At 48.0% G+C, this 19,257-nt stretch overlaps 2 protein-coding genes across 4 annotated transcripts in view; one reads left to right on the forward strand and one right to left on the reverse strand.

Moving 5' to 3' along the window:
* Window positions 1-19,257, reverse strand: part of LOC142466756 (uncharacterized) — a 60,889-nt gene that overhangs the window by 27,013 nt on the left and 14,619 nt on the right. Inside the window, exon 3 of one of the 3 annotated variants that reach the window (XM_075572129.1) lies at window positions 12,300-12,484. The exons of the other annotated variants lie outside the window; for them this stretch is intronic. The gene's annotated coding sequence lies outside the window, so the exon portion shown is untranslated. The remainder of the gene's footprint in view (window positions 1-12,299; window positions 12,485-19,257) is intronic. 3 annotated transcript variants of the gene reach the window in all.
* The window catches only part of LOC142466753 (uncharacterized), a 308,465-nt gene continuing 304,322 nt past the window's right edge, over window positions 15,115-19,257 (forward strand). The window contains exon 1 of the mRNA XM_075572125.1: window positions 15,115-15,240. The gene's annotated coding sequence lies outside the window, so the exon portion shown is untranslated. The remainder of the gene's footprint in view (window positions 15,241-19,257) is intronic.

Genomic DNA, 19,257 nt, shown 5'->3' on the forward strand with positions numbered 1-19,257 from the left:
GGAATCGGCAAACAGGTCATAGAAGTTACTTGACAGCAGGTGTACATACACGGGCTCAAATAAGTAGGTCTTAATGATCCTAGCTGAAGAAGCACCCTCCGAGAGCCGCTTTCACCTCAACGAGAAGACATGCCTCCCCCAACCCTATATCCTCACTCCCTTATGTCTCTCCCCACACTCCCCCGTCATCCAGCGGTGAGTTATATGTCTCCGGATACGACGGTAGATATCAAAACATCGAAAGATGGATGCTGTCTAAGTTAGTCTCGTCTTGTGTTGTCCTGTCGTCATCACACATACACTGTATTAATTTGAAAGACTATGTCATATGTACCTCCCTTGAGTGCGTTTATGCCACGTTATGATTGTACCTGTACATTACTTCAATAAAAATTACAAGTTAAAAAAAAAAAGGCACGAAGAACAACTCAGTATAGGATGGACACTGGTTTATATGCAATTCCACTCCTATACTTTATTATTGAGTGCAGGCCATTGGAGAACAATTACCTGCACCCAATCTCTCCTTGCCACCTCACCTGAGGGGCACCGTAATTCCTGCCCACTGGGTGGGTAATATTCTAAACAGGGGGCTTATTTCCTCAGCCCCCCTCCCACAAGACTGGCATCTTAAAGTCTAGCTTTGCCAGGATACCCTTTGTTCCCAAGTGTGAATTACAGCACTTAGTATCAAGTACCCATGTCCTGCATTCCATTGTGCTCGCATACACAAGCAGGTTGGGGGAGCCTTTGATCATGAGTTTATGATCGACCAATTGTCTCCCAATCCGGGTCATTAACATAGCAGATGGGCTCTGAGTTTTCATACCCGACACAAAATACAATTCATACTTTAATACCTTCATATATTAAAATAATCCGTTCTGCTGGGCCCGGTGGGCTGAAACTTACCAGTCCTTCATGCCGAAGGTGACTCTCCATGGTGGCCAAGTTTCAGCTCCCTGCGACCCCCAGAACCGGAGATACACAAATACAATTTAAAACCCTTATTACTTTAATGCAGGATTCTCCGCTCTAAGAATAAATCTCTGCTTTTCACTCTTTCCCATTGAAATCAACGGGCTTCTCCGCTAAAGGCTTTCAATGGAGCAACTCCGCCATTGAAGTCTTTGGGCCCCGTCGCTATAGACTTTCAATGGAGCAACTCCGCCATTGAAGTCTATAGGAAAACCACAATCTTTACACTTGCCCATACTCCGTCTGGTTGTTCGGAGAGGGCTGGAAATGGTCATGCAGTCATGTCGGAACAGTGACTACATGCGCCCCAAATTCCAGCCCACTGGTCCTCACAGAACCGGAGATATGGACTCACACTTTTACATTTTTAACGCCACGCGGCTTTTCCCCATAGGAATCAATGGCCGGCGCCGCCATAGGCAATGCATGGGCAAGCGCCGCCATTGGATTCAATGGGACCTCCGCTCCGCCATTAGAGTCAATGGCGCGACCCTCTTCATGAGTACAACCCCTTACGGGGGTCCCTCATTCCCGGACCCGATGGTCGTGTGTGGGGGTTCCTAGGGGCTAGGGGCAAAAATAATTTTATTTCTGGGTGCCCTAGAACCTAAGATTCCCACGCCAATTGTATTTGAACTTGAACGCCGTGATAAAAGCTCTTTTCAAAGACATTGTATCTGCTCTAGCGGTCTGCGGTTTGGATGGCTGTCAACCCGTTCCTGGAGGTCGGCGTCGAGGAATCCCCATTGAAGTCAATGGCCCAATTGACTTACAATGGGAAACCGCCGCTCCTCCTCTCGGACGCCACCTGCTGGTCTTCGCTGGAAACAGGCCCAAAACCGCTAGATCCGCTATTGGAATGAATGGAGCTGCAATGGCGACCTAGGGGACACTGCAAACTGGAGCCTGAAAAGGTGGGAAAATGGGACAAAGGGCCATAAACACTGAGATAACCTTAACCCTTTCCCTCCCACATCCATCCCAGTGTATGTGTTGGTGCAAACACGGGAATGGGAACAATACACATTTACATGGTAAAATACATTTGGTTGTGGAAGCAGGGTAAAAACACATTACTGGACCGCAGTCGACCTAACCCCTTGCTTCCCAAGTGAGAGCAGGGGGTGGCCAAATGGGGTGTAACCCCTTTAATACCAGACCAAACCCCCTCTCCCATGACAGGGTCACAAACTTAATACTATTAGAAACAGGGACAATAACAACCTTTATACATTTATAGCAAACAACACTAGATGGCGCTCTAAATACTCTTAATCAGCACTCACTGTGCGTCCCGCGTCGGCTTTCCGCTCTCCCCTTCCCTCCAGAGTCCACTCTCCCGCGCCCCCCCATCGCCCTGTGAGCCCGCTGTCACCCTCCCCTGCGAGCCCGCTCTCCCCCTCGCATTGTAGCAGCGCGCTGTAGCATTGAGGCACTTCCTTTTCTGCCTGCTGCTTGCAAAAATGTGTGCATGCACTCCTGCCTGCTCTGCCGCCGCCTCCTCCACTGAAAGCCAAGGTAGGGAAGGGGAGGGAGAAGGAGAGGGAGGGAGAGGGAGGGGAGGGAGAAGGAGAGGGAGGGGAGGGAGGAGAGGGAGGGTTTGAAGTGCAGGGGGGCTTGATGTGAGGTGCTGGGGGGGTTGATGTGAGGTGCTGGGGGGCTTGATGTGTGGTGCTGGGGGGCTTGATGTGTGATGCAGGGGGGCTTGATGTGTGGTGCAGGGGGGCTTGATGTGAGGTGATGGGGGGTTAATGTGAGGTGATGGGGGTTAATGTGAGGTGCTGGGGGGTTCATGTGTGGTGCTGGGGGGTTCATGTGTGGTGCTGGGGGGGTTCATGTGTGGTGCTGGGGGGTTCATGTGTGGTGCTGGGGGGTTCATGTGTGGTGCTGGGGGGTTCATGTGTGGTGCTGGGGGGTTAATGTGAGGTGCAGGGGGCTTGATGTGAGGTGCTGGGGGGTTAATGTGAGGTTCTGGGTGGTTAATGTGAGGTGCTGGGGGGTTAATGTGAGGTGCTGGGGGGTTAATGTGAGGTGCTGGGGGGGGGGGGTTGATGGGTGGTGCAGGGGGGGTTGTGTGGTGCTGGGGGGTTAATGTGAGGTTCCTTGGGGGGTTGATGTCAGGTGCAGGGGGGGTTGATGTGTGGTGCTGGGGGGTTAACGTGTGGTGCTGGGGGGTTAATGTGGTGCTGGGGGGGTTAACGTGTGGTGCTGGGGGGTTAACGTGTGGTGCTGGGGGGTTAACGTGTGGTGCTGGGGGGTTAACGTGTGGTGCTGGGGGGTTAACGCGTGGTGCTGGGGGGTTAACGCGTGGTGCTGGGGGGTTAACGCGTGGTGCTGGGGGGTTAACGCGTGGTGCTGGGGGGTTAACGCGTGGTGCTGGGGGGTTAACGCGTGGTGCTGGGGGGTTAACGCGTGGTGCTGGGGGGTTAACGCGTGGTGCTGGGGGGTTCATGCGTGGTGCTGGGGGGTTCATGCGTGGTGCTGGGGGGTTCCTGTGTGGTGCTGGGGGGGTTAATGTGAGGTGCTGGGGGGTTAATGTGTGGTGCTGGGGGGTTAATGTAAGGTGCTGGGGGGTTAATGTAAGGTGCTGGGGGGCTTGATGTGTGATGCAGGGGGGTTGATGTGAGGTGCAGGGGGGAGTTGATGTGAGGTGCAGGGGGGAGAGTGATGTGACGTACAGGGGGGAGAGTGATGTGAGGTGCAGGGGGGAGAGTGATGTGAGGTGCAGGGGGGTGGGATGTGTGTGGTGTGCAGGGGGGAATTGTGTGCTTGATGTGGAGGGGGAGTATTATGTGTGTGGGTGAGGGGGAGAGATGAGGGTACGAGAGATAGATGGGGACTATCGCAAAGGTTGATAGTGAGGGGTTCTGGGGGAGATATATGAGGATGATGAAGAAGGGTTCTGGGGGAGATATAGGAGGATGATGATGAAGGGTTCTGGGGGAGATATATGAGGATGATGATGAAGGGTTCTGGGGGAGATATATGAGGATGATGATGAAGGGTTATGAGGGAGATATATGAGGATGATGATGAAGGGTTCTGGAGGAGATATATGAGGATGATGAAGGGTTCTGGGGGAGATATATGAGGATGATGATGAAGGGTTCTGGGGGAGATATATGAGGATGATGATGAAGGGTGCTGGGGGAGATATATGATGATGAGGTGTGATGATGATGAGGTGTGATGATGATGAGGTGTGATGATGATGAGGTGTGATGATGATGAGGTGTGATGATGATGAGGTGTGATGATGGTGATGATGATGATGATGATGATGATGATGGTGGTGGTGGTGGTGGTGGTGGTGGTGGTGGTGGTGGTGGTGGTGGTGATGATGATGATGGTGATGGTGATGGTGATGGTGATGATGATGATGATGATGATGATTTTACCCGTGCGGCCCAATTTTTTTTTTCCTTAGAGCAGTTCGGCCCTTCTCACGTTACGAGTTGTTCAGGCCTGCTCTTAATATTCAAAATGTGCAAGTGAATACTAATAATATGTAAACAAAAGAACAAGTGAAAATAATAACAGTGCAAGGTGATAAAACAATAAAATCACGTGCAATATGTAGGTACAAAACACACTCAAACCCTTAGAAGGACTGTTTCGGAGTCCACACTAACAGACAAAGGAGAGCCAGGGGAGCGATGGTACCTTAAAAAATAAATAAACTACATAGTGCAATACTGTTTCAATATGACACAAATGAAGCTCCCAAGTGCATACTCAAAAAGGCTGAGAGATATCAGACTAAGTAGTAAGGTCATAGGCTGGAGCTGATAGGAGGAGGTGCAATCTCAAAAGAGAGAGAGACACGGAGCCAAAAATAAAAAGTAACACGATTTATCCAAAACAAAAAAAAATGAAGGCTTACAAGATCCCAGTGGGATAACAGCATAGAGGGTTGGTGATCACAAAATCACATCACGCCGTCGTTGCTGCTTCAAGCCGCCGTACTGCGTCTCTGCCAGGAGCCGATACATCACTTCCGGTATTGAGGCCGGTTGAAGGTGACGTCACGGAGTTCCCAGCACTCTCTCGATCGTAGGGTCATGCTCTACGCGTTTCGCCATTCTGAATGATGGCTTCGTCAATCCAATTTATTATTATTCATCAAAATAGTTTTAATGGCATCACAACTCTGGGACTGGTTTATAACTGTATATAATGAACACACATCCACAGTACAAAGTATAAATCCCTCCTTTCACTCAATATCTTGCAACAGATGTATGATGTGGGTCGTGTCCTTAAAGCTGCAGTTCAGTCTTTTCTTTTTTTTTAAATTTATTTTTTTACTTCAATAGTTTCATGTGGGCAATCTCTACTTACCTAAAGAACTGCATAGCTGCAGGGCAATTCGTTCTCCATGTATTGATTGGTGAAATTTGGTGATATCATTAGAGCTGGCATATGTTTTTCTTCTACTTCTGTTACTCAGTGGAAGCTCATGAATATTCATGAGCACTCCTGCACTGACATATGCTAGAGGGAGGGCAGGGCTGATAAAGGGGTGTGCCAGGGCTTGTGACAGGACATGAAGGGGCAGTGCCTTAGCAAATGGTTGTTAAAATAGAATACAGGCGGTCCTCGGTTATCCGACGCAATGCGTTACTCAAAATGGCGTCGGATAGCGAAGAGTCGTAAAGCGAAACCCGTTTTCCCATAGGAACACTGTTTAAATCAAACGTTCCGTTCCTGAAGGCATTTTTAATGCTAAAATACACAGAAAATGTTACTCAAGCAATAAGATATGCAGCACACACATAGATTATGATGGAAACATTATATTTATTGATTCCAGAACTGTAAAATAAAACTATAAAAATAAAACTATGCTGTATTCTGTATAGAAATGTACATGAGCAAAAAAAAAAACCCACATCAATTATTGGAGGAAAATGATTGGGGGGGGGGGATCTTCAACAGACAACGGACTTTTTGGAGGTGATGTAGGTGGAGTTGAAGGTTTCGGCCTCTTGAAGAATCTCTTCATTGAAGTCTGGACAGATCCTTTCCTTTTCTGCGTGTAGATCTCTCTATAGCAGCTGATTTGGTTAGACACCTCACGACTGACTGTTGAACTCCATTCAATGTTATGGTCATTGTCCTCAAATATGGCCAGTGCGCTATCAATGTGCTTGAATGCCGCAGCCAACATTTTGCTTGACAATGATTTACGTGGCTGTGGCTGTGCCACATCAGCAGATTGGTGGGCCTCCTCTTCAGCAATTTTTTGCTCTTCTAATTGCATGAGGTCTTCATTGCTCAACTCGTTAGAATGTGAGGCGAGCAACTCCTCAATATCCTCGGTTTCCACCTCCAAGTTGAGATCTCGGGCCATTTGCACAACATTTTCTGTAACTTCTGCAACAGTCTCTGTAAGGCCTTGGACATCAGACACAAAAATCAGGGCACAAATTACGCCAAACTCCATTTAAATTGGATTGTTTCACCTCATTCCATGCCTCTCTGATGTTTCTCACTGCATGGAGAATATTGTAACCCTTCCAAAATTCTTTTAAGGTTGGACCACCTTCCACATCGGTTGCTCTGATGGCCTGGGCAAATGTTCGCCTAAGATAGTAGGCCTTGAAGGAAGCGATAACCCCCTGGTCCATCGGCTGTATCAATGAGGTGGTGTTGGGGGGCATGAACACCACCATGACGTTTGGATGATGGTCGTCCAGGTACACGGGATGGCCAGGAGCATTGTCCAGGAGCAGCAATGCTTTGAAATCGAGGTTCTGGTTCATGCAATATAATTGCACAGCTGGAATAAATTGATGCTGGAACCAGTCCTCAAATAGGCTCCCTGTTACCCATGCCTTACGGTTGGACTTCCAAATCACTGGAAGTGTGCTCTCTGCATAACCCTTGAATGCCCTAGGGTTTTCTGCATGATAAACAAGCAAAGGTTTTAGCTTGAAATCACCTGCAGCATTTGATCCAAGCAGAAGAGTCAGCCTGTCCTTTGCAACTTTAAACCCGGGCAAAGATTTTTCCTCTTTTGCAATGTAGCTTCTTCTGGGCATTTTCTTCCAGTAGAGCCCAGTCTCATCAACATTGAACACTTGACGTGCGCAATAGCCACCGTCCTCTATAATTTTGGCCAATGTAACAGGGAAGGTTTTAGCTGCCTCCTCATCCCCGGTCACTTTAATGTTATGCAAGTTTGCCCTCTCTTTAAACCGCATAAACCAGCCCTTACTTGCAGTGAACGTTTCTTCAGTGGTCCCTTCTCCATGCTGTTGCTTAATGTCCTCATACAGACTCAAAGCCTTGGCCTGAATTAAGGCTAAACTAATGGGCACATGATGTGGGAATTGATCTTCCAGCCATATGATGAGGAGTTTTTCTACCTCAGCAATATGCCCAACACGTTGCCTTATTGTTGTACCTTGCATAGGTGCTGAGCCCTTGATCTGTTCCAAGATTCTTGCCTTGTCTTTGATTATTGTCACAATAGTTGTGCGAGGTATATCCAAGGCACGTCCAATTTCTGTGTTCGTCTCTCCTTACTCAGAGCGCTTTATTATGTTTTGCTTGGTCTCCAAAGTTATAGATTTTCTATTCCTTTTTGGAGTAACTATACTTTGCTTTTTGCTTTGATCAGCCATGGTTTAGGGCCTAAAATACACCACCAAACCTCCACACAGACTGTTCAGAATGATTTCCCTAGCCTGCAGCCGTCTGGTTGTTCATTTGTAGCAATTTTTTAAAACGTCGTAAGAGCGTCGGATAAGCAGTTCGGGCGTCGTAAAACGGGCCATAGGGATGCATTGACAAGCGTCGGATAAGCCGTTCGTCGTAAAACGAAACGTCGTAAAACGAGGACCGCCTGTACAAGAAAATTGGTCTTTCAAAGTTGTTTTTTTTAAAACAGAAAATGCTAAAAGTATTTTTTCTTACTACAGAACTGATTTATTTAAAAAAACACACATGCAGGATATTGACTGAACTGCAGCTTTAAGATGAGATCTTAATTCCACTACATAGCTTTGGAGGAATCTATCTATGTACATGGATAAATTTGATGTGGCAGACCCAATTCCCGATATAATCGGTCTTCCCGGGGGTCGTAATGGATCTTTTTGCAGGGTTGGGATGCCATCAAAACTATTTTGATGAATAATAATAAATTGGATCAGGTTCAGATAGATTTTATTATAGAGAGTATAAAATATATATTGACTCATAACTATTTTATGTTTGATGACAATTATTATTTGCAGTTATGTGGCACCGCCATGGGTACGAGGTTTGCGCTTAGTTTTGCTAACCTCTTCCTGGGAAACTGGGAGGAGGAGGTTATTTACAATCATAATCCATATGGCGCAAACTTCGTCCTATGGCGGCGCTACATAGATGATATTATTTTTATTTGGAATGGTGCAGATTCTGTGTTGACAGAATTTTTGATATATATTAATGATAATGAATATAATCTACTGTATCATTTACAGAGACACACAGTACAGTGTCCATTCCATATTTGGATTTATTGATATATATATAGAAGATCATGCAATTCAAACAAAGACCCATTTTAAAAATATAGATTGCAATAGTTTTATTCTCAACTCCAGTTGCCACCACAAGAATTGGCTTAAAGGGGACCCGTTTGGACAGTTTAAAAGAATTAGAAGAAACTGTTCAAAGATAGACACCTTTCATGACCAGGCGAAAATCTTGGAACAAACATTTGTAGAAAAAAATTATGATCCAATTATGATAGAGGAAGCCAAAAATAAAGCCCTAAAACAAGAACGAACAAGTTTATTAGGCATTCCTAAGGAAAAAAAAGTTGACAATAATTTTATACCTTTCATTACCCAGTTTAATAGGGAATCAAGCGAAATACAGAACATTATTCGTAAACACTGGCATGTTCTGAAACAGGATGTGATCCTGAAAGATTATCTTCCAGAATATCCTCAGGTAGTTTTCACGAAGGCGAGAAACCTAAAAGATAGTCTAGCACCAAGTGCCTTAAAGAAAGAACTAATAACTGGTAATAAAATATGGATACCTGGAAAACCTAAAGGCTTTTTCAAGTGTGACAAATGTAGGGCATGCAAATTTGGGGTTGATAAAACTGACACTTTCATTTCTAACAATACTAAGGAAATTTTGAAAATGAAAGGTTTTATAAACTGCAAAAGTACTTATGTGGTATATGTTCTGACATGCCCCTGCAATTATCAATATGCGGGGAGGACTATTCGCCCTTTAAGGGTGAGAATAGTAGAACATATACGGAACATCAGCATTGGATTGGAAACACATAATGTGTCTCTCCATTTTAAAAAATGTCATTATTCTGACCCCTCTGGACTACCCAACAGGAGACAGATTTCTCATGATTTATCCTTGAATTTGACACCATTCCATAGTTGTCAATTAAAGTTCTCACTTCTTCCACTTCCTCAGAACTGGTTACCAATATTGTAACATCATCTGCATAAGCAAGACATTTAATTTTTTCCTGAGAAGGGACTGGTAACAAAAACCCTTTTATGTTTATATTGCCCTCCAAAAGTCTTACAAAAAGGATCTATTGCAAAAACATATAACAGGGGACTTAAAGGACATCCTTGCCCAACGCCAAATTTTATATTAAACCGCTCTCCTTGACACACATTCACTATTGGGATTCCTGATGCTCCATTATACAGAGTCTTAAGCCACATTACACATTTATTGGGGATCCCATACCTTCTTAGGACAGAAAATAGAAAAGTATGATTAACTCTATCAAAGGCTTTGCTTTGATCTATACTTAGTACATATCCCTTCATTGAGCCTGTCCTGCTGTACTCAAAGATTTCTCTTACCAATAGCAGGTTATTCACTATCTTTCTCCCTATCACTGCGCAACCCTGTCGTTCACTAATCAGCGTACCTGACACGCTACTTAACCTAATAAACAGAATCTTAGCTTAAATCTTGTCGTCAACATTTAATAATGCTATGGGTCTCCAATTTTTTAAATCATGCTTACTACCCTTTTTATATAATAATACTAATAAGGATTCCTGCTGGGAGTTCCCTAGTTCTTGGGAAACTAAAATGGAATTGTAAAGCTGAGCTAGGAGCGGCGCTAAAACATCCTTGAAACATTTATAAAACTCAGCAGTTAGACCATCTGATCGAGGAGTTTTCTTTAATTGTAAAGATGCTATGGCATCATCTACCTCAGAGTTACTGATGGGTCTTATAAGGGCCTCTGTCTCCTCCTTATCATGGGTTGGTAGTCTTAACTGATTTAGAAACTGCCCTATCTCACTCAGTTCAGGGGCTTCTGATGTATACAAGTCGCCGTAGAATCTTGAGACTAGATCTAATATCTCCCTATTTGTCTGCATCACTACACCCTCCTCATTTAACAGACATAGAATTATTTTCCTCTCTCTCCTCCCCTTACGGGGCTCAAAGGTGTCTGAATAAGAGGAAATCTGGTTCCTAAAATTGCTCTCCTCCTGTAGAGTTTTCTACCTGTTATACTGGTCCTCTAGCATTTTCTTCCTTATTTCTGCTATCTCCATTCCCAAACCTTCTCTCCCCAGTTGAAGTTCTGAATTCAGTTTTGTAAGTTTAATTCTCAACTGAATATACTTCTGCTGTGCATTTGATATACCAACCTTAGCTTCTTTTTTGAAGAACATGTTTATCCGATTTAACATTTTCTCACCATTCTGCATAGTTTGAAAACAAAAACTGCGTACAAATCCTATTTATCAGAAAGGTTTTAAATCGCTGCCTTAAGGATTCCTGATTCAACAGTTTAGAGCAGGCCTGCCCAACTCGTAAAGTGAGAAGGGCCGAACTGCTCCAAGGAAAAAAAAATTCGGGTTAAATCATCATCATCATCATCTCTCCTCCAGCACCTCTCCATCATCATCATCCTCATCTCCCCCAGAACCCCTCACTATCAACCTTTATGATACTCCCCATCTATCTCTCATACACCCATCTCTCCCCCTCACCCACACAATACCACCCTCCACATCAAACACACAATACCCCCTTCACATCCCCCCAGCCCATTCCATGTCAGCAGCCCCCCCCAAGTCAGCATCCCATGTCAGCATCCCCCCAATGTCTCTCTTCCCTCAATATAACACTCTCTCCCCCTCCCCTAAATCACACCCTCTCCTCCTCCTCTCAATGACACTCTCCCCCTCCCCTCAATATGACACACTCTCCCCCTCCCCTCAATATGACACACACTCCCCCTCCCCTCGATATGACACTCTCTCCCCCTCCACTCAATATGACACTCTCTCGCCCTCCCCTCAATATGACACTCTCTCCCCCTCCCCTCAATATGACACACTCTCCCTCTCTTCAATATGACACTCTCCCCCTCCCCTAAATGACACTCTCTCCCCCTCCTCTCAACATGACACTCTTTCCCCCTCCCCTCAATATGACACACTCTCCCTCTCTTCAATATGACACTCTCCCCCTCCCCTAAATGACACTCTCTCCCCCTCCTCTCAACATGACACTCTTTCCCCCTCCCCTCAATATGACACACTCTCCCCCTCCCCTAAATCACACCCTCTCCTCTCAATATGACCCTCTCCCCCTCCCCTCAATATGACACTCTCCCCCTCCCCTCAATATGACACACTCTCCCCCTCCCCTCAATATGACACACTCTCCCCCTCCCCTCAATATGACACTCTCCCCCTCCCCTCAATATGACACACTCTCCCCCTCCCCTCAATATGACACTCTCTCTCTCTCCCTCCCCTCAATATGACACTCTCTCCCTCCCCTCAATATGACACTCCCCCTCCTCTAAATGACACTCTCCCCCTCCCCTCAATGACACTCTCTCCCCCTCCCCTCAATATAACACACTCTCCCCCTCCCCTCAATATAACACTCTCTCCCCCTCCCCTCAATATAACACTCTCTCCCCCTCCCCTCAATATGACTCTCTCTCTCCCTCTCTTCAATATGACACTCTCCCCCTCCCCTAAATGACACTCTCTCCCCCTCCTCTCAATATGACACTCTCTTCCCCCCTTGCAACTGACATCATACCCCCCCTGCACCTCACATCACTTCCCCCCCTGCACCTCACATGTCAGCACCCCCCCTCACATGTCAGCAGCCCACCCCCCACCTCTGCACCAGCCCGTTTTTCACACACCCCCACCTCTGCACCAGCCCGTTTTTCACACACCCCCACCTCTGCACCAGCCCGTTTTTCACACACCCCCACATCTGCACCAGCCCGTTTTTCACACACACACCCACACACCCACACACACACACACACACACACACACCTCTACCTCTTTTAGATCAGCACATCCTCTCTCCCCGGTACTAAGTCCCGCCCCCGGCATGCTCTGACCTCCCCGGCATCCTGCATCCTCCTCATGCTGCTTCTGCCCCCGCGAGCGCACTGCAAAACCCGGGGGCGGGGGGGGCGGCGGTGGAGGAGGGGAGGGGGATGAATAGCCGCCATTTTTTTAAACTTTAAAAAAAAAAAAAAAAAAAATTTACATTTTTTTAATTAACTGGCGCCCGGCCGGAGTCACCGCGGGCCACACAGAGAGGCCAGGCGGGCCGCATGCGGACCGCGGGCCGTATGTTGTGCAGCCCTGGTTTAGAGTTTCATTTCCAAACTCCTCTACCAATACGAATGGCTTCTATAAGATTAATAGTGTCCTCTAACAAGCGTAGGTCAGTAAATGCTGCTGGCTTTAAACCAATTATACCAATTTCAACAGCGCTGGTTACATAAATTCTATCCAAACGACTTCTGTATTCCCCCCTACTATAGGTATAACCAGGTTTGTCTGGAAACATAACCGTATATCCATCCTTAAGGTTTGCATCTCTACACATTTGGTTTAAAAAAAACTTCATCATATGTTATTTTTCCTTTTCTCCCTGACCGATCCTGATTATATGTTACACAATTGAAATCTCCAGCTAATAGCACCGTTTTACTTGCAAAAAAAAAAGCTGTGTGTGCTGTGCACGCGCATAGTAAGTGAAACTTCTTTTGTCACAGAAATTGTATTTGTGTTTGTGATGTTTTAATTAAAAATCAAATTACAATTTCATTGACAAAACGCAAATAAATTTGACTTATAACGCGCGTGCTCGGTACACATCCCCTGTATTAGCTATTTGCACTAAGTGTGAATTCCTTGTGTGTGCGTGCGACTGTGAGTGTGCGTGCGACTGAGAGTGTGCGTGCGACTGAGAGTGTGCGTGCGACTGAGAGTGTGCGTGCGACTGAGTGTGCGTGCGACTGAGTGTGCGTGCGACTGAGTGTGCGTGCGACTGAGAGTGTGCGTGCGACTGAGAGTGTGCGTGCGACTGAGAGTGTGCGTGCGACTGAGAGTGTGCGTGCGACTGAGAGTGTGCGTGCGACTGAGAGTGTGCGTGCGACTGAGAGTGTGCGTGCGACAGAGTGTGCGTGCGACAGAGTGTGCGTGCGACAGAGTGTGCGTGTGACTGAGAGTGTGCGTGTGACTGAGAGTGTGCGTGTGACTGAGCGTGCGACTGACTGTGCGTGCGACTGACTGAGTGTGCATGTGAGTGTGACTGAGTGTGCGTGTGACTGTGTGTGCGTGTGACTGAGTGTGCGCGTGTGACTGTGCGTGCGACTGACTGTGCGTGCGATTGACTGAGTGCATGTGAGTGTGCATGTGACTGTGAGTGTACGTGTGACTGAGAGTGTGCGTGTGACTGTGCGTGCGACTGACTGTGCGTGCGACTGACTGAGTGTGCATGTGAGTGTGCGTGTGACTGTGACTGAATGTGCATGTGACTGTGCGTGTGCGTGTGACTGACTGTGCGTGTGAGTGTGCATGTGACTGTGAGTGTGCATGTGAGTGTACATGTGACTGACTGTGCGTGACTGTGACTGTGCGTGTGAGTTACAGTGTGACACAGGGGGTGTGGGTGGCTGGTCTGCGCTCCGTGTCCTTTTATTCAAAATTTAATGGGCGCGTGGGGGTAACGGCGCCGCTGCCAGACGCTTCTGCGCATGCATGGCGTCCGACAGGGTCGCCATGACTACTGCGCATGCGCGGCGCGGGCTGTGCAGAGGTTGGCGGCAACTGAACAGCTCCCCTTGCTGCTTGTACGCGAGTGAGCCCAGCGGGGTGAGCTCTGTCTGAGTCTGCCGCCCGGCAGCAGAGGAGTGTCCAGCCCCGCGCCAGAGGAGTCTCCCGCCCGGCGCCAGAGGAGTCTCCCGCCCCGCGCCAGAGGAATCTCCCGCGCCAGAGGAGTCTCCCGCCCGGCGCCAGAGGAGTCTCCCGCCCCACGCCAGAGGAGTCTCCCGCCCCACGCCAGAGGAGTCTCCCGCCCGGCGCCAGAGGAGTCTCCCGCCCGGCGCCAGAGGAGTCTCCCGCCCGGCGCCAGAGGAGTCTCCCGCCCGGCGGCAGAGGAGTCTCCAGCCCGGCGGCAGAGGAGTCTCCAGCCCGGCGGCAGAGGAGTCTCCAGCCCGGCGGCAGAGGAGTCTCCAGCCCGGCGGCAGAGGAGTCTCCAGCCCGGCGGCAGAGGAGTCTCCAGCCCGGCGGCAGAGGAGTCTCCAGCCCGGCGGCAGAGGAGTGTCCAGCCCCGCGGCAGAGGAGTGTCCAGCCCCGCAGCAGAGGAGTCTCCAGCCCGGCGGCAGAGGAGTGTCCAGCCCCGCGGCAGAGGAGTCTCCCGCCCGGCGGCAGAGGAGTCTCCCGCCCGGCGCAGAGGAGTCTCCAGCCCGGCGCCAGAGGAGTGTCCAGCCCGGCGGCAGAGGAGTGTCCAGCCCGGCGGCAGAGGAGTCTCCAGCCCGGCGGCAGAGGAGTCTCCAGCCCGGCGGCAGAGGAGTCTCCAGCCCGGCGGCAGAGGAGTCTCCAGCCCGGCGGCAGAGGAGTGTCCAGCCCGGCGGCAGAGGAGTGTCCAGCCCGGCGGCAGAGGAGTGTCCAGCCCCGCGGCAGAGGAGTCTCCAGCCCGGCGGCAGAGGAGTCTCCAGCCCGGCGGCAGAGGAGTGTCCAGCCCGGCGGCAGAGGAGTCTCCAGCCCGGCGGCAGAGGAGTCTCCAGCCCGGCGGCAGAGGAGTCTCCAGCCCGGCGGCAGAGGAGTCTCCAGCCCGGCGGCAGAGGAGTCTCCAGCCCGGCGGCAGAGGAGTCTCCAGCCCCGCGGCAGAGGAGTGTCCAGCCCCGCGGCAGAGGAGTGTCCAGCCCCGCGGCAGAGGAGTCTCCAGCCCGTGTATCCTGTGGCAGCAAGCCCACCTGCGGAGGTATGTGTATGTATTTATGTGTGTGTTTGTGTCAGTGTGTGTGTGTGTGTGTGTGTGTGTGACATGTCAATGGCCTGTGACCCTAGAAAATGTGATAACGTGATTGGTGCAAAAAACTGGCGCTAATTAAGTGCTAGTGATCACTTAAATTACAGTGAATATATATAACTCATAAATAGTGATATCGAAGAAAATCGTGACTCAAATAGTGCAAAGGTGAAAGTATAATATAAGTTGCAACCCCCTGCTCAGACCCTCTGGAAGGGACTGTCTTGACTGGTCCCAGAAGATCAAACGATATTTTCTCAACCCAGGGGGAGCATGTGGGAGAAAACACAACAAGAAAACACACTAAGTGCAGACTGGAATGTACAGGTGTGAGATGATTGTGATGCTTGGCCTCTAAGTGCTGCCTACTCACAGGATGTAGGTAGGATATGTATAGTGGCGTGATCAGTAGAATCTGGTGGGACATGCAGGACAGACCACGTAATCTATGTCCTGGAGTGCCCATGCGGGTTGCAGTACGTGGGGAAAACAGAAAGACCAGTCAGAACAAGGGTACTAGAACACCTTAGCAGCATTAACAGGCAGTTAGTCACTCATAGTGTTCCTAATCATTTCTCAGAAAAACATCAGGGGGATCCCAAGGGACTAACGTACATGCCAATAGAATTCGTTAAACAACATTGGCGTGGAGGAGATAGGAATACAGAGCTTATCAAAAGAGAGTCCTTTTGGATACACAAATTGAGATCACTCCATCCCAGAGGATTAAACATGGAGATAGATGTGGCCCCCTTCCTGAAATAAAAAGCCTCTCTAAAATAAAATCCTTGCATTAATTTTAGTGGTTTTATATGTTTTTTATATATATATTTTTTATATGCTTTTAAGGACTGTCTCTCTCCTTATATTGTCATTGTTTACACTGCCATAATCGTATATGTTATTATAGCATTTGTGATTGTCACATGTATTCTAATATGGATTCCTTTCCTCTCTATTCATCTCCGCCCTCCATAGGTTAATCAGGAACCTCCGTTTCCATATGCGTCGTTTATAGGTTTAGACTTTGTTAGTATATTATATATTCCTTTTTGAGTGTCATGTAAGAGGAGTCTGTCCATAAGGTCTAGTTCAGAATAGATTAAAGTCTTTTTGGAAATATTATATAAAAACTAATAGTACCTAACCTGAATTTTAGTGATGTACATGCTGCTACTGCACTGTCCCTTTAACTAAGAACCATGCTGGAGCATGGTTTTAGGGATGTATTCACATCCTCATTACTCAATTTACCTACTTTATTATAATGAATTGTATTTTTATAGTATTTTTATAGATTATTTATAGATCTTTTATTAGGCTTATTTTTTAGCCCATACATTTTTGCCACTTTTTGTTTATCCTTTTTTCTCCCCCCACTACCTACAGCCTAAATTTACTTATTAATTAATCAAAAGGATTATCAATTGACTGGAGAGGTATTTCAAATCTCCCCACTCTGACCCCGTTTTTTAGCATGAATTTGTGAATACATCTAACCATGTCTATAGACTTTATACCAGTACTGCAGAGGTTAATTAAACTAGCAATTGTATAGGGTATATAAAGCAACACTGGAAGGGGGGGGTCCATACTCCTGACGAAGCCAGCCATTCCATTGGCGAAACGCGTAGAGTGGACCCGCCCAGGAGGTGAGAGGATTGGTGCCCGCGAACTGCCAATCAACCGCCGAACCGGAAGTGACGCGACGGAGCTGATCGTGCAGACCGGAAGTGACGCGACGCACCGGAGAGACCGCAGCTGGAGATCCCCACACTGCCTGGGTGTAGCAGGGAGCCTGCGGAGGAGAACTATCCAGGATATCGGCGGTGCGGTGAGCTGAGGCAACCATCCCTACCCTCCCATCACTTATATAGTGAAAAACGCTTATTTTGTTTTTAAATATTGTGAGTGCACATTTTATATCCTTTCATAAAGTTTTTTGTATACCATTGATCTGCACCATGGAGGTCTGTTTTTATCTTTCCATGTACACCTGCTAATGATACCCCAGTTCCAGCCACCTCCTGTGTTTACTCAGAGGGACCCACCAGATTCTACTGATCACGCCACTATACATATCCTACCTACATCCTGTGACCCTAGAAAACATACATTACACATGTACTGTATATACATCTGCTTTAATGGATTATCTTCCCCTCGGGCAAGGAGAGCACAAATGGGGAAGGGTGCCCATCTTCCCCCCGGCTTGCTCCGGGGGCAGGGGGACTTGCAGGGTGCCGCTCGGTTCAAGCAGTAGATGCTGCCCCCACCCGATGGAGTACAGAGCTACTGCTGTAATTTGAGCTTGGCGTGCGGCTGGGACAGAGAGCGGGCCTGGTCCCAGGAGCCAGTCAGCGCGTTGTAGCAGGAGAGCCGGGCCCGGTCCCCACTGCCCCGGATGCCGCCCGTGCCCATCTCCAACTGGGGGAAATTGCGGCCGGACGTTACGAGCGGCGCCGGCGGCTATTGCCGCCGCCGCCGCATTTATATTTTTTGAGCGGGTGTGATGTCAGTGTTGGGGTCGGGCTGAGCCAGAACACAGCCCGGCCTCAACTGCCAGCACTGACGTCACATCCGTTTCATTTCTGTCTCCACAATCCATTTTTGCCCCAGTTCGAATGAGGTGCCACTAAAGAAGTTTCACTTCAATAAATATGGCTTTATTTGTTCAAATAAGAGTTTCCTCATACGCCTTTTTTGAGGTCCATAAACATTAATTAACCTATATTGTGCTTTGTCAATAACAATATCAATTAATAGACACCGACCTATTGAAATTTCAACTATGCACTGAAAATGCGCAATCTTAAATAAAAACCCAACACCATCATAAGAATCAGGTCCAATAGACCAAAAGGAGGCCTCATCTCTCCAATCTCGCTTAGAATTAAAGATGCCAGATGCTGAATTCAATCTAATTTCCTGTAGAAAAAAAATATCATCCCATTTTTTCAATTTCCTAAAAGTAATACCACAGGAAGTTGCGGTTCTAACAGGGTTAACGTTCACAGTGCAAAACCTTATAGGCTGTATGGGGTCAGTGGGCGGACACATCTTTCTTTTTTTTTTCAAAATATTTTTATTAGGCATTTAAACATAAATACAGGTATAACAAGGAGGGAAGGCATTCTGCCTTATGTGTGTGAAGGCATATCACGCATCAGAGTACATATATCAGATAGGTTGCACATGTTACACATTCAGTTTAAACCTCTACATCTCTCCCTAATGTGACATCATCATTGACGTAAAAGTTTGCGAGTCACTATATAGGGGGAGGGGGAGGGGGGGAGTGGGGGGGAGTGGGGGGGGGAGGGAGGGGGGGTGTGAAGGGATAGGGGAGGGAGGGGTTGGGGGGGAAGGAGGGAGGGGGGGAAGGAGGGAGGGGGGGGAAGGAGGGAGGGGAGGGGGGGAAGGGGGGGGAGGGGGGAGGGAAGCTGCTTCAATAAAAGGGGGTACATTTATAGGCATTGTTGTTCCAACACTTGGTTGATGGCGTAATTTTCACATTAATTTTGGTCACATATTCAAGTATCTCGTGTATTTACACTTCTTTTTTTTTTATATATTTTTATAGTCTGGGGTTTTGAGCATCTGCAGGGGTGGGGTAGGTGGGGGTTAAATCTAGGGAAGGGAGAAGGGGGTCGGGTGGCGGGGGGGGGGGACTGGGTAGTGGAGTGGGAAGGGGTGCGGGTGGTGGGGGGGGGTATGGGGGACCTAAGCGAAGTGGAACCTTCGTTTTAAACCTTCTAGCGCACTATGGCAACACTCTATTTAACGCTTAGTTAATGGGGTTCGCATAACTTGGGATAACTGGGGTAATAACTAACTGAGTCTACGCGTGTCTCTACGTTACAGACCCTGTCCCAACGGAGTCCTCGGCAGGGATTGCCGGGGTGCGGCGGACTGGGTCGTTAGCCTCCTGGGGTGTTGCTGCCTTGCGGAGCGAGTCCCAGGAAGCGC

The sequence above is a fragment of the Ascaphus truei genome, chromosome 15, assembly GCF_040206685.1.
Source record: "Ascaphus truei isolate aAscTru1 chromosome 15, aAscTru1.hap1, whole genome shotgun sequence".
NCBI classification, from domain to species: Eukaryota; Metazoa; Chordata; class Amphibia; order Anura; family Ascaphidae; genus Ascaphus; species Ascaphus truei.